The sequence below is a fragment of the Mustela lutreola genome, chromosome 4, assembly GCF_030435805.1.
Source record: "Mustela lutreola isolate mMusLut2 chromosome 4, mMusLut2.pri, whole genome shotgun sequence".
Taxonomy (NCBI): domain Eukaryota; kingdom Metazoa; phylum Chordata; class Mammalia; order Carnivora; family Mustelidae; genus Mustela; species Mustela lutreola.
The window spans coordinates 31,045,240-31,060,762 of record NC_081293.1 but is presented as its reverse complement, the minus strand read 5'-3'; the positions used below and the strand labels follow the sequence as shown (position 1 = coordinate 31,060,762).

The 15,523-nt window shown below is 40.1% G+C and overlaps 1 long non-coding RNA gene across 1 annotated transcript in view; it reads right to left on the bottom strand.

The window, feature by feature from the left end:
- Nucleotides 1-238: 238 nt before the first annotated feature.
- The window catches only part of LOC131830285 (uncharacterized), a 28,074-nt gene continuing 12,789 nt past the window's right edge, over nucleotides 239-15,523 (bottom strand). Inside the window, exons 3-4 of the long non-coding RNA XR_009353099.1 lie at nucleotides 15,058-15,293; nucleotides 239-845 (exon numbers count right to left, since the gene is read on the bottom strand). This is a non-coding gene — a long non-coding RNA (uncharacterized LOC131830285). The remainder of the gene's footprint in view (nucleotides 846-15,057; nucleotides 15,294-15,523) is intronic.

Genomic DNA, 15,523 nt, shown 5'->3' with positions numbered 1-15,523 from the left:
TGCTCTCCTGGGTATTACCCCAAAGATACAGATGTAGTGAAAAGAAGGGCCATCTGTACCCCAATGTTTATAGCAGCAATGGCCACGGTCGCTAAACTGTGGAAAGAACCAAGATGCCCTTCAACAGACGAATGGATAAGGAAGATGTGGTCCATATACACTATGGAATATTATGCCTCCATCAGAAAGGATGAATACCCAACTTTCGTAGCAACATGGACGGGGCCAGAAGAGATTATGCTGAGTGAAATAAGCCAAGCAGAGAGAGTCAATTATCATATGGTTTCACTTATTTGTGGAGCATAACAAATAACATGGAGGACATGGGGAGATGGAGAGGAGAAGGGAGTTGAGGGAAATTGGAAGGGGAGGTGAACCATGAGAAACTATGGACTCTGAAAAGCAACCTGAGGGTTTTGAAGGGGCAGGGGGTGGAAGGTTGGGGGAGCCAGGTGATGGGTATTAAGGAGGGCACATATTGCATGGAGCACTGGGTGTGGTGCAAAAACAATGAGTACTGTTATGCTGAAAAGAAATTAAAACAACAACAACAAATACCTCTCCCTGCTGTTGGGCGCGACAGTCATTTCCCATACCCTTCCAAGGACCTTCATTATTTCTCCCCCCAGGATCCTCTCACATCCTTATGATGCCCCATCTAAAGCCTCCATTTGGAATCTTCTGTTTGGTTTGGGTAGAAGGATCCAAGTTTTCAGCATCTGGCCCAGTGTCTAGATTGAACAGAAGTGGCTCTTCTGGGTCAAGGGCTAGTTCAAATCCCCAAACAGGGACAGACTGTCACAGCCCCAACTCCAGGTGCATGGTGCAGGATTCAGAAAAACTATCTGCGGCCAAAAGGGTGAAAGAAATTTTATGAGTTCTGACTTTGCCCTCCTTGTCACATTCAAGATGAACTCAGAGGGGAAGAAATGAGACCATTACTAAGACCCATTCTTTCCACTGGGGCACTTCCTTCTTAGACTTTGACACTTGGGTGTGCGTGCGTGCACGTAGGCCTGACTTTGTCCTCCTGTTCTTTGCATTCTTTGTATCCTAAAATCTAGGTCATTGATTCTCACACCTTGGGCTTTCGCAGAACAGTAAATTAAACATATTTTTTTAAAGATTCTATTTATTTATTTGATAGAGCACAGCAGGGGGTGTGGCAAGCAGAGGGAGAAGGAGAAGTAGACTTCCTGCTGAGCAGGGAGCCTAATGTGGGGCTCAATCCCAGGACCCAAATATCATGACCTGAGCCGAAGGCAAACACTTAACCAACTGAGCCACCCAGGCACCCCTAAACACATTTTTAAAACTGTAAACCACGAGTTTATGAGTGTGGTCAGTGTCACCAGCCTCAAAATCTCACCTCATTGTAGCATCCTACCCCAACTTCTCTGCAACTCCCTCCCCCCGCCATTAGAAAATGAAAAAGGAATTATCTTCATTCTGATATAATCTCTCAAGGCCTAAGGTGTGAACTAGGTCATCCAGCAATGAAACTTACAAAACTCTTACACATGATTTGCCATTAATAGGGTGTAAAGAACATTCATATATATTATTCTTTGATCCTCAAACTAGTCCTAAGAGGTAGACCTAACTACCTCTTTATACCAAGGGCAGAATTGAGTCACACAAAAGATAAATGACTTGCTCAACATGAGAGCTAATGAGTAGCAGTGCCAGGGTTCAGATCCAGGCTTTGAAAGACTAACTACTAGAAGTTTAAACTGTTCAGGGCACTAGCATGGTTCAGTTGAGTTAAGCAGCCAAATTTGGATCTCAGCCCAGGTCTTGATCTCAGGTCATGAGCTCAAGGGCCACTTTGGGCTTTGCACCAGCAGAGATCCAAATCCATCCATCCATCCATCTATACAGACATAAATGTTTAAATTTTCAGGGCGCCTGGGTGGCTCAGTGGGTTAAGCCACTGCCTTCGGCTTGGGTCATGATCTCAGGGTCCTGGGATCGAGCCCCGCATCGGACTCTCTGCTCAGCCTCTCTCTCTGCCTGCCTCTCTGCCTGCTTGTGATCTCCGTCTGTCAAATAAATAAATAAAATCTTTTTAAAAAAAAGTTTAAATTTTCCAGAGATGTAAATTTCCAAAAATATTGAAACTAAGAGAGAAATTTGTTGTCCTAATTGATGCTATTTCTTAAACATATGAGAAATAATTAGTAATGTTTAAATACATAGAATACTTATTTTTATTAGGAGATAGTACAAAAATATAAAGAAAGCATTCCATCCATTTAAAGAAATAACTTAATGTAAAGGAATAGTTTGGTAAGTTTTATCATATAGCTATACCTGTGAAATCAAAACTACGACCAAGATAATGAACCCTCAGAGTTTCCTTTGGTCCCTTCACCTATTTCACCCATCCCCCCACCCACCTCTCTTCTGGTAACCATCAGTTTGTTCTCTATGGTTAAGAGTCTCTTTTTTGATTGTCTCTTTTTTTCTTTGTTCATTTGTTTTGTTTCTTAAATTCCATTTTTGAGTGAAGTCATATGGTATTTGTCTTTCTCTGACTGACTTACTTCACTTAGCATTATACTACCTAGAACCATCCATGTTCTTGCAAATGACAAGATTTCATTCTTTTTTATGGCTGAGTAATATTCCTGTGTGTGTGTGTGTGTGTACACATATATACCACTTCTTCTTTACCCATCTATCAGTGGACACTTGGGTTGCTTCCATAATTTGGACACTATACATAATGCTGTAATAAACATAAGGCTGCATCTATCTTTTTGAATTAGTGTTTTCATATTCTTTCAGTAAATACCCAGTAGTGGATTTACTGGACCGTATGGTAGTTCTTTTTTAATTACTGGAGGACCTTCCATACTGCATTCCATAGTGGCTGCATTAGTTTGCATTCCCATTAACAGTGAGAGAGGGTTACTTTTCTCCACATCCTTGCCAACATTTTTATGGTTTTGAATTTAGCCATTCTGACAAGTGTGACATGATATCTCATTGTGGTTTTGATTTGCATTTCCCTGATGCTTAGTGATGTTGAGCATTTCTTCGTGTGTCTATTGGCCATCTGTTTGTTTTGGAGAAATGTCTACTCATGTCCTCTGCCCATTTTTAATTGGATTATTTGTGGGGTTTGGTGTTCGTTATATATTTTGGATACTAACTTTCATTGGATATGTCATCTGCAAATATCTTCTTCTTCTATTCCATAGCTTGTCTTTTAGTTTTGTTGATTGCTTTCTTTCCTGTGCAGAAGATTTCTATTTTGATGTAGTATATTTAACCCAATAGTTTATTTTTGCTTTTATTTCCCTTGCCTCAAGAGACATATCTAGAAAAATGTTGCTACAGCCAATGTAAAAAAAAAATTACTGCTGTGTTTTCTTCTAGGATTTCTATGGTTTCAGGTCTCACACTTAGGTCCTTAATCCATTTTGAGTCTATTTTTGTGTATGGTACAAGAAAGTGGTCCAGTTTCATTCTTTTGCAGGTAGCTGTCCAGTTTTCCCAACAGTATTTGTTGAAGAAACTTTTTTCCATTGCATATTCTTGCCTTTTTGAAGATTAATTGACCGTATAATTGTGGGTTTATTTCTGGGCTCAAGTTTTGAGAGTTCTTTATATATTCTGGGCACAAGTCCCTTATCAGATATTTGATTTAAAAGTATTTCCTCCTAGGGGTGCCTGGGTGCCTCAGTTGGTCGAGTATGCAACTCTTGATCTCAGGGTAGTGAGTTCAGGCCTCATGCTGGGAGTAGAGCTTACTTTTAAAAAATAAATTAAATAATAAATAAATAAAAATCTTTTTAGAAGGGCATTTCCTCCTAATCTGTGACTTACATTTTCCCTCTCCTAACTATCTCTTACTAAGAGCAGAGATTTTAGACTTTGATGAAGTCCACATTTACCTATTTGTTCTCTTATGGCTGCACTTTTGGTGTCATTTCTAAGAAATCTTTGCCCAACTCCAGGGTTAAAAGTTTTCCTCTAGAAGTTTGATAACTAAAGGTTTTGCATCTTGATCTATGATACATTTGGAGTTAATTTTTGTATATGATTTGAAGTTCATTTTTTTCATGAAGATATTCAAGGTTGTCCTAGCAACGTTTGTTGAAATGACTACCCTTTTTCCAGTGAATTGTTCTTGCACTTTTGTAAAAAATCAATAGTCCGTATATGTAGAAGTCTGGACTCTATTCTGTTCATTGATTGTCTCTTTAAACCAATGCCACATTGTCTTTGTTACTGTAACTTTATAGTAAATCTTGAAATCAGTTAATGTTACTAGAGTCATATTGTATAAAATGTGATAATATATATTAAGGGCAATAAAAATAAAGAGAGTAAATTCCTCTTCTCCTCCTATTCTGCACATTTGGGGGGTTTACTTTTAGGAAAATAATTTGAAAGAAAAAGAACTTTAAGAGCTTTATCTTAAAACATTTTAAAACAGTTTTTCCCCAAGTCAAAGAAACAAACTAGGGTTATATCAAGGGTAATGAAAACATAAACTAGTCATTCCCCATTCTGCATATTCCCAGGAGTTTACATATAGAAAGTAATTTGACAAAGAGAGAGATTTAGTTATTTAAAAGTATTTTGTGACAAATATTCCCCCAACAAAAATAGTAAGAGTGTCTTAAATGTTCAAAACTAGAGAAACTATTGTTAATTATGTCATCTCTACAAGATGGAATCATACAGTTTTTAAAGATAAGACTCATGATGAGAAAACGACATAAAAAAAACATCAAATTGATATGTGTATATGTTTGATGAACTAACATCAAGGGAAAGTGTGTGTATATAAGCTGTGATCACAACTCTGAGAACTATACCCAGGGAGGAGGGAGAGAAAGTTGTTGCTTTAAACAGCTGGAGGCAGGAATCCTCAGGAAGTGAGCTGTCTTTGCTTTGCCACACAATTTCTAGACCCTCATGGTCATAGCAATCTAGAGTTCAAAGCTGGCCCTGGTTAGAGTGAGATGAGTAATACAGTATTGCTCTTCCAATAAAGAAAGATGGGGAGAGGGGTGCCTGGGTGGCTCATAGGGTTAAGCCTCTGCTTTCAGCTCGGGTCATGGTCTCAGGGTTCTGGGATTGAGCCCCACATCGGACTCTCTGCTCAGCAGGGAGCCTGATTCCCTCTCTCTCTCTGTCTGCCTCTCTGCCTACTTGTGATCTCACTCTCTCTGTCAAATTAAAAAAAAAAAATTCTTTAAAATAAAAAAAGAAAGATGGGGAGAATCCAAGATGGCGGAGGAGTCAGAGTCCTAAATTTCCTCTGGTCCCAGGAATTCAGCTAGATAGTTATCAAACCATTCTGAACACCTGAGAACTCAAAAGGAGATCGAAGAAAAGAAAAGCAGCAACTCTATGAACAGAAAAGTGACTTTCTGGAAGGCAGGATGTGCAGAGAAGTGAATCCAAGGTAATATATGGGAAGATAGATGGTGGGGGGAGGGAGTCTCTGTCAGCCGGCTCCTGCCAAGCGATAGAGCAGTGGAGCACACAATCCTTTAAGGAAGTCTGCTCCACTGAGGGATATCGCTCTGGCAGCTAAGCAGGGGGTGGAACCGTCGCTGGGACAGTGTGCTCTGAGGACCTTTGGGGTCACAGGAAGACCAGGGGCGCCTGAGTGTGGCAGAGCTCCCAGGTATCTGAGTGGGGAAGCTGACTGCAGAGACGGAGCTGAGGAGGGGATGTTCAACTTGGGGTTACCAGAAACCGGGATACGTGGCACAGTTGGGGCCCTGCTTTCTGAGCAAGTGCCCAACAAGCAGCGTATCTGGGGAGACTCCCCTTCCTCCCCCAGGAGGAAAGGCAAGAAAGTGTGCTGCAGGAATCTGCTGGGTTTGGAGACTCTAAATGGGACCATGTGCCTAAGATAGAAACACCTGGACACAGACAGGCTGGAGAGTACAGAGTGCAGCCACATAGTGCAGCCAGAGAGCAGAGGGACAGGAATGATTGACTGCTTTTCTCTAAGGGTGCACTGAGGAGTAGGACCCGAGCTCTGGGGCCGGAGATTGGGAGGCTGCCATCTTCGTTCTCATCCTCTAAAGCTGTGTGGAAAGCTTTCTGGGAACAAAAGCTACAGAGAGCAAATCAGAGCAGGTTACTTAACCTGGCCCCTGGCAAGGGTGGTGCAATTCCGCCTTAGGCAAATACAATCAAAGCAACAGACAGACCCTCCCTCAGAAGATCAGTGAGAACATCCAATCAAGACCAAGTTTACCAATCAATGAGAACTGCAAAATTCCAGCAGTATGGGAATACAGCACATAGAATTCATGGCTTTCCCCCCATGATTCCTTAGTCTTTCAACATTACTTTCTTAAATTTTCTTTCTTCATTCTTTTTTTAATTATACTTTCCTTTTCAGCCAACATCTTATCAATTCCTTTTTTAAATCTTCTTAAATTTTCATTTTACAGTCATATTCTATCCCTTCATTGTATTTAACATTATTTTGTATGTGTATATATATATATTTTTCTTTCTTTAAAATTTTGGAATGCAGTTTCTTCTAACAGACCAAAAATAAAATCTAGTGTATAGCTCTGTTTTATTCACCTGCCTGATCACAGTCTCTATCTCTCTGTTTCTCTCTCTCTTTTTTTCCAATTTTTCTTCTTTCTTTTTTCAACCAACTTCTTATCAATTCCTTTTTTTAAATCTTTTTTTAATTTTCATTTTTATACTCATATTCCATCCCTTCATTGTATTTAATGTTATTTTTATATAGACTATTTTTTCCTTTCTCTAAAATTTTGGGATGCAGTTTCTTCTAACACATCAAATACACCGAAAATCTAGTGAATGTCTCTGTTCTAGTTATCAGCCTGATCATAATCTTTTTTTCCCTTCCTCCCCCCACCCACCCCCCTTTCAGGTCTCCTCTGATTTGTTTAGTGTATATTTCTCTGGGTTCATTGTTACCCTTTTAGCATTTTGTTCTCTCATCCATCTATTCTTCTCTCAACAAAATGACAAAATGGAAAAACTCACCTTAAAAAATAAAACAAAAGGCAGTATCAATTGCCAGGGACCGAATCAATATGGACATTAGTAAGATGTCAGAAATAGAGTTCAGAATAACAAATAAAGGTACTAGCTGGGCTTGAAAAAAGCATAGAAGACACCAGAGAATCCCTTTCTGGAGAAATAAAGAACTAAAATCTAACAAAGTCAAAATAAAAACGGCTCTTGAGGTGCAATAAAAAATAGAGGCACTGGATCATGAGGGGAGAATCTGAAAGATAAGTGATACCAGGGGGTATCACCAGGGGGCAGAAGATATATTGGAGCAAATTATAGTGGAAGACTTCCCTAATTTGGGGAAGGAAACAGGTATCAAAATCCAGGAGTGACAGAGAACCCACCCCAACACCTAATAATTTATAAGTAAAACTTACAAATCTCAGAAACAAAGAGAAAATCCTGAAAGCAGCTGAGGACAAGGGGCCTGTAACCTACAATGGTAGAAACAAAACAAATAAACAAACAAACAAAAAGAATGCTTTATCCAGCTAGGCTGTTATTGAAAATAGAGGGAATGTTATAAAGCTTCAAGGACAAACCGAAACTAAGAGAATTTGCAAGAACCAAGCCAGCCCTACAAAAAAATATTGAAAGGGGTCTCTAAGCAAAGAAAGAACCCAAAAGTAACATAGACCAGAAAGGAACAGAGACAATGTACAGTAACAATCACCTCCCAGGCAATACAATGTCACTACGTTCATATCTTTCAATTGTTACCATGAATGTAAATGGGCTAAATGCCCCAACCAAAAGACACAGGGTTTCAGATTGTATAAAAAAGCAAGATCCATAAATATGTTGTCTGCAAGAGACTCATTTTAGACCCAAGCACCTCCAGATTTAAAGTGAGAGGGCAAAAAACCATTTATCATGTTAATGGACATCAAAAGAAAGCTGGGGTGGCAATCCTTATATCACACAAATTAGATTTTAAACCAAAGACTATAGTAAGAGATGAAGCAGGACACTATATCATACTTAAAGGGTCTATCCAACAAGAAGACCTAACAATTTAAAATATTTATGTCCCCAACATGGGAGCAGACAATTATATAAGCCAATTAATAACAACATCAAAGAAACACATTGACAATAATACAATAATAGTAGGGGACTTTAACACCACCCTCACTGGACAGTGGACAGATCATCTAAGCAAAAGACCAACAAAGAAATAAGGGCTTAAATGACACACTGGACCAGATGGACATCACAAATATATTCAGAACATCCCAGCCACCTGGGTGGCTCAGTGGGTTAAGCCTCTGCCTTTGGCTCAGGTCATGATCTCAGGGTCCTGGGATCGAGTCTTGAATTGGGCTCTCGGCTCAGCGGGTAGACTGCTTCCCTCTCTCTTTCTCTGCCTGCCTCTATGCCTACTTGTGACCTCTCTCTGTCAAATAAATAAAATCTTTAAAAAAAAAAAGAACATTTCATCCCAAAGCAACAGACTATACATTCTTCTCTAGTGCACATGGAACATTCTCCAGAATAGATAACTTCTGGGTCACAAATCACGTCTCAACCAGCACCAAAATGTGATCATTCCCTGCATATTTTTGGTTCAACATCTGCCAATGAATCAATTTGATACACTAATTAATAAAAAGGACAAGAGTGGCGCCTGGGTGGCTCAGTGGATTAAAGCCTCTGCCTTTGGCTCAGGTCATGATCCCAGGGTCCTGGGATCGAGCCCCACATTGGGCTCTCTGCTCAGCAGGGAGCCTGCTTCCTCCTCTCTCTCTGCCTGCCTCTCTGCCTACTTGTGATCTGTCTGTCAAACAAATAAATACAATCTTTAAAAAAAATTAAAAATAAAAATAAAAGGACAAGAACCATCTGATCCTCTCAATAGATGCAGAAAAGCATTTGACAAAGTACAGTATCCTTTATTTTTTTTTTAATAATTTATTTATTTATTTATTTGTCAGAGAGAGAGCGGGAGCACAGGCAGACAGAGTAGCAGGCAGAGGCAGAGGGAGAAGCAGACTCCCTGCCAAGCAAGGAGCCCAATGTGGGACTCAATCCCAGGACCCTGGGATCAAGACCCAAGCCAAAGGCAGTGGCTTCACCAACTGAGCCACCCAGGCATCCCTACAGCATCCTTTCTTGATTAAACTCTTCACACTGTAGGAATAGAGGGAATATATCTCAACATCATAAAAGCCATCTATGAAAAACCCACAGCAAATAATCCCAGTGGGGGAAAAACTTAGAGCTTTTCTGCTAAGGTCAGGAACATGGCAGGGATGTCTGCTATCACCACTGCTGTGCAACATAGTACTAGAAGTCCTAGCCTCAGCAATCAGACAACAAAAAGAAATAAAAGGCATCTGAAACAGCAAAGAAGAATGACATGATATTTTATGTGGAAAACCCAAAGACTCATCCCAAAACTGCCAGAACTCATACAAGAATTCAGTAAAGTGGCAGAATATAAAATCAATGCACAGAAATCAGTTGTATTTCTATATACCAACAACAAGACAAGAAAGGAGACAATCCCACTTACAACTGTACCCAAAACCATGAAATACTTAGGAATAAATACAACCAAAGAGGCAAAGGATCTGTACTCAGAAATTATAGACTACTCATGGAGGAAATTGAGAAAGACAGAAAGAAATGGAAAAATATTCCATGCTCATGGATTGCAAGAACAAATATTGTGAAAATGTCTATGCTACCTTGAGCAATCTACAAATTCAATGCAATCTCTATCAAAATGCCATCAGCTTTTTTCACAGAAGTGGAACAAATTAATCCTGAAATTTTTATGGAAAGAGAAAAGACACCAAATAGCCACAGGAATATTGAAAAAGAAAACCAAAGTTGGCAGCATCACAATTCCAGACTTCAAGCTCTATTACAAAACTGTAATCACCATGACAGTATGGTTCAGGCACAAAAACAGATACTTAGATCAATGGAACAGAATAGAGAGCCCAGAAATGGACCCTCAACTCTATGGTCAACTAATCTGTGACAAAGCAGGAAAGAATGCTGGATGGGGAAAAACAAAACAAAACAGTCTTGGGGGGACTGGGTGGCTCAGTGGGTTAAGCCTCTGCTTTTGGCTCAGGTCATGATCTCAGGGTCCTGGGATTGAGCCCCTCATTGGGCTCTCTGCTCAGCAGGGAGCCTGCTTCCCCCTTTCTCTCTGCCTGCCTCTCTGCCTACTTGTGATCTGTGTGTGTGTGTGTGTGTCAAATAAATAAATAAAATCTTTAAAAAAAAACAGTCTTTTCAACAAATGGTGTTGGGAAAATTGGATGGCTACCTTCAGAAGCATGAAACTGGACCATTTCCTTACACTGCACATAAAAATAGACTCAAAATGGATGAAAGACCTAAATGTGAGAAAGGAAGCCATCAAAATCCTTGAAAAGAACACAGGCAGCCGCAACCTCTTCTACCTCAGCCACAGCAACTTCTTCCTAGAAATATCACAAAAGGCAAGAGAAGCAAGAGCAAAATGAACTACTGGGACTTCACCAGGATATAAAGCTTTTGCACAACAAAGGAAATAACCAAAAGATAACCCAAAGAGTGGGAGAAGCTTTTGGAATGACATATCAGATAAAGAGCTAGTATCCAAAATCTATAAAGAACTTATCTAACCCAATACCCAAGGAACAAATAATCCAATCAAGAAATGGGCAGAGGACATGAACAGACATTTCTGCAAAGAAGACATCCAGATGGCCAACAGACACATGAAAAAGTGCTCATCATCTCTTGGCATCAGGGAAATACAAATCTAAGCTACCATGAGATACCACCTCACACCAGTCAGAATGGCTAAAATTAACAAGTCAGGAAACAGTGGGTGTCAGCGAGGATGCGGAGAAAAGGGAACCCTCCTACACTGTTGTTGGGAATGTAAGCTGATGCAGCCACTCTGGAAAACAGTATGGAGGTTCCACAAAAAGTTGAAAATAGAGCCACCCTACAACCCAGCAATTGCACTACTGGGTATTTACCCTAAAGATACAAATGTAGTGATCCAAAGGGGCATGTGCACCCAAATGTTTATAGCAGCAATGTCCACCATAGCCAAACTATGGAAAGAGCCCAGATGTCCATCAACAGATGAATGGATAAAGAAGATGTGAGATACACACACACACACACACACACACACACAGGAATATTATGCATCCATCAAAAAATGAAATCTTGCCTTTGCAATGATGTGGATGGAACTAGAGGCTATTATGCTAAGTGAAATAAGTCAATGAGAGAAAGACAATTATCATATGATCTCACTGATACGTGGAATTTGAGAAACAAGGCAGAGGATCATATTAAATGAGAGGAAAAAACAAAACAAGATGAAACTAGAAAGGGAGACAAACCATAAGAGACTCTTAATCTCAGGAAACAAACCGAGGGTTGCTAGAGAGGAGGAGAGTGGGAGGGAGGGGATGCCTGGGTGACAGACATTGGAAAGGGCATGTGCTATGGTGAGTGCTGGGTATTGTGGGAAACTGATGAATCACAGATCTGTACCCCTGAAACAAAGAATATATTTTAGTAATAATTTTAAAAAGCCAAAGAAAAAAGGCAAAATTTTAATGTTGTAGTATAGTGAAGGGGGAAGAGAGAGCACTGAGCAGTGAGGTCAGAGAAAGGAGGGCAAAAGGGCGGGAGGCTGGAGACTTCCAGAGAAGAAATGGCCCATAAAAATATTCTAGGAACAACCATGAGGCAGAAGTGCAGGAGGGAGCTAGGAAGAGACAGAATAAAAGCAAGTAAATGTCGCTGGAAAACTGGTAAATTGGGGATTTCCAGGTGACTTTTGTGCCATACAGATAAAAAGTAGAAGATAAGGGGCACCACGGCTCAGTTGGTTGGTCGCTGACTCTTGGTTTCAGCTCAGGTCATGATCTCAGGGCCATGGGACTGACCTCTGCACTGAGCTCCACGCCCAGCATGGAGTCTGCTTGAGATTCTTTCTTCCTCCCCCTCTGTTCTTCCCCTTCTTGTGTGCTCTCTCTCAAATAAGTAAATAAACTAAAAAGTTTTTTAAAGTAGAAGATAAAATTGTTGTTTTATTGAGGGATGAAACATTACTGAAGAAAGTTTTTTTTTTTTTTTTTAAATTGCTTTTTTTTTTTTTTTTTTTAAAGATTTTATTTATTTATTTGAGAGAGAGACAGTGAGAGAGAGCATGAACGAGGAGAAGGTCAGAGAGCGAAGCAGACTCCCCATGGAGCTGGGAGCCCGATGCGGGACTCGATCCCGGGACTCCAGGATCATGACCTGAGCCGAAGGCAGTCGTCCAACCAACTGAGCCACCCAGGCGTCCCTGAAGAAAGTTTTTAAATTCAATTTGTATCTATTTATTCATCCATTCCTTTTGATCAGAACAGCTCTATAGAAATGTTTAGCATCTAGGGCACCTGGGTGGCTCAGTGGGTTAAGCTGCTGCCTTCGGCTTAGGTCATGATCTCAGGGTCCTGGGATCGAGTCCCGCATCGGGCTCTCTGCTCAGCAGGGAGCCTGCTTCCCTCTCTCTCTCTCTCTCTCTCTCTGCTTGCCTCTCTGTCTACTTGTGATCTCTCTCTGTCAAATAAATAAATAAAATATTTTTTTTTTAAAGAAATTTTTAGGGCACCTGGGTGGCTCAGTGGGTTAAGCCGCTGCCTTCAGCTCAGGTCATGATCTCAGGGTCCTGGGATCGAGTCCCGCATCGGGCTCTCTGCTCAGCAGGGAGCCTGCTTCCTCCTCTCTCTCTCTCTCTCTCTCTGCCTGCCTCTATGCCTACTTGTGATCTCTCTCTGTCAAATGAATGGATAAAATCTTTAAAAAAAAAAAAAAGAAATTTTTAGCATCTAGTGTCTCTCTACTTATAATTTTATTTCATGAATTTCTTGGTCTTTCTCTGATTTCTCAGACTTTGTATCTTCCATACAGACTCATGAATAATTTAATCTACTTCTCCCTAGCGTGTCCCCCCAAATCAATGAATGAATGGCATAGCAAGATAAAAAAACAAATCTAAACATATATCCCAAACTTAATGACAAAGCTGGTACTTTAATTCAGTAGAGAAAGTATGATTATCATGGCTGACTTAATTACTCTTCATCTGAAAGAAAATAAAACTAGACTCCTTATTCCATGTTCTATATGGAAATGAATTCCTAATGTACCAGAGATGCAAAGATTTTTTAAAAAATCTGGTAGAAGAAAATTCAGGGGACTACTCATATAACTTTGGAGTAAAGGTGGAAATTATCTTAAATAAGGAAAAAAATCCAAAAACCATCAAAATATTCATGTCTACGTAGATTCGGAGAAACTGAAGGGAAATATAAACTGTAGAAAAAGAAATACTTTTTTTTAATTCAGTTAGCCAACATATAGTACAACATTTGTTTTTGAAGTAGTATTCAATGATTCATTAGTTGCATATAGCATTCAAGAAATACATAGTTAAGTTGGAATTCCTGAGTGGCTCAGATGGTTAAGTATCTGCCGTTGGCTCAGGTAATGATTCCAGGATGCTGGGATCAAGCCCCACATCAGGCTCCTTGCTTAGTGGGGAGCCAGTTTCTCCCTCTCCCTCTGCCTTTCCACCCTACTTGTGCACTCGCTCTCAAATAAATAAATAAATAAATTTTATTTTTAAAAAAATTAACAAACAGAGATGCCTGGGTGGCTTCTCCCTCTGCCTGCTGCTCCCCCTTCTTGTGCACTTGCTTGCTCTCTGTCTTCCACATGCAAATAATTAACAAAAGAAGTATAAAACTTTATTCTGCAAACACAAAACATTCTGAAAGAAATTAAAGACCTAGGGTTGCCTGGGTGGCTCAGTCAGCTAAGCCTCTGCCTTTGCTCGGTCACGATCCCAGGATCCTGGAATTGAGTCCTGCACCAGGCTCCTTGCTCAGCAGGGAGCCTTCCTCTCCCTCTGCCTGCATCTACCCCTGCTTGTGCATTCTCTCTCTCTCTCTCTCTGACAAATAAATAAATAAAATTTAAAAAAAAAGAAATTAAAGACCTAAATAAATGGAAAGGTAGCTCATGCTCATAGGTCAGAAACTTAACATTGTAAAGAAAGCAATAATCTCCAAATTGATCTATGGATCCAAAGCGATCTCTATCTAAATCCCAACTGGGTTTTTGCAGAAACTGACACGCTGATCCTAAAATCCATATGAAATTTCAAGAGCCCCCCAATTCTTTATTTTCAATCTTAAAAAAAATAAAAAGAACAAACTGGCAGGACTCATACTTCCTGATTTCAAACCTTACTACAAAGCTACAATAATCAAGGCAGTCTGGTACAAACATAAGGATAGACCTATAAATAAAGGGAATAAAATTGGGAACTCGGAAAAAGAACTCTCACATCTATGGACAATCGATTTTCAACAAGGGTGCCAGGACCATACATTGAGGAAATAATAGTCTTTTCAACAAATCATGCTGAGACAACTGGACACCCACGTATAAAAGGACACCATCGGACCCCTACTTTATACAGTATACAAAATTTAACTCAAGGTAGATCAAAGATACAGAGTTTCAAGACTCTTAGAAGAAAACAGGAATGTAAACTTGCATGACTTTGGATTAGGCAATGATTTCCTAGACATGATACAAAAAGCATGAACAAAAAAATAAACTGGGCACCACCAAACATTAGTGCTTCAAAGACCGTATCAGGAAAGTAAAAAAACAAAAACAAAAACAAAAAACTCGCCACAGAATGGAAGAAGATATTTGCAAATCATATAACTGGTAAGAGTCAAGTGTATGGAATATGTATATATTTAACTTCATGAACATACAGAATACAGTTATAACTGCCTTAATGTCCTTCCTAACATCGGTGTCAGTTTTAATTAGTTCCATTTGGTTGACTTATCTCATTATAGGTTGTACGTTCCAGGCTTTCTGCATGCCTGGCAACATTTTTGGACGCGAGACATTTTGTACTTTACCTTGCTGGGTGCTGAATATTTTTATATGACTATAAATATTCTTGAGATTTGTTCTGAGGCTTACCTGAGTCACTTGGAAATACTTCAGTCCTTTCAGATCGTGCTTTTGAGATTTGTTAGGTAGTTCTTCGGGCGCCTGGGTGGCTCAGTCGGTTAAGCATCTGCTTTCAGCTTGGGTCATGATCCCAGGGTCCTGAGATCGAGTCACACATCTGGCTCCCTGCTCTGTGGGGAGCCCGCTTCTCCTTCTGCCCTCTCCTCCTGCTTGTGTTTTTTCTCTCTCTAATAAATAAATAAACTCTTAAAAAAAAAAAAAAAAGATTTGTTAGGTAGTTCTGGAACAATGCCCAGCCTAGAGCTAAGTATCCCCACTAGAGGGCAAGACGCTTCTATGTACACTACCCGAGGTCCTGTGAATCTTGAACTTCTCCGGTCTGGCTGCGGGAACAGACACTGTTCCCGGCCTGTGTGAGCCGCAGGTACTCTTAGCTCGAATCATTTCAGGTGGTACTTTCCCTGCCTCCGGTGGG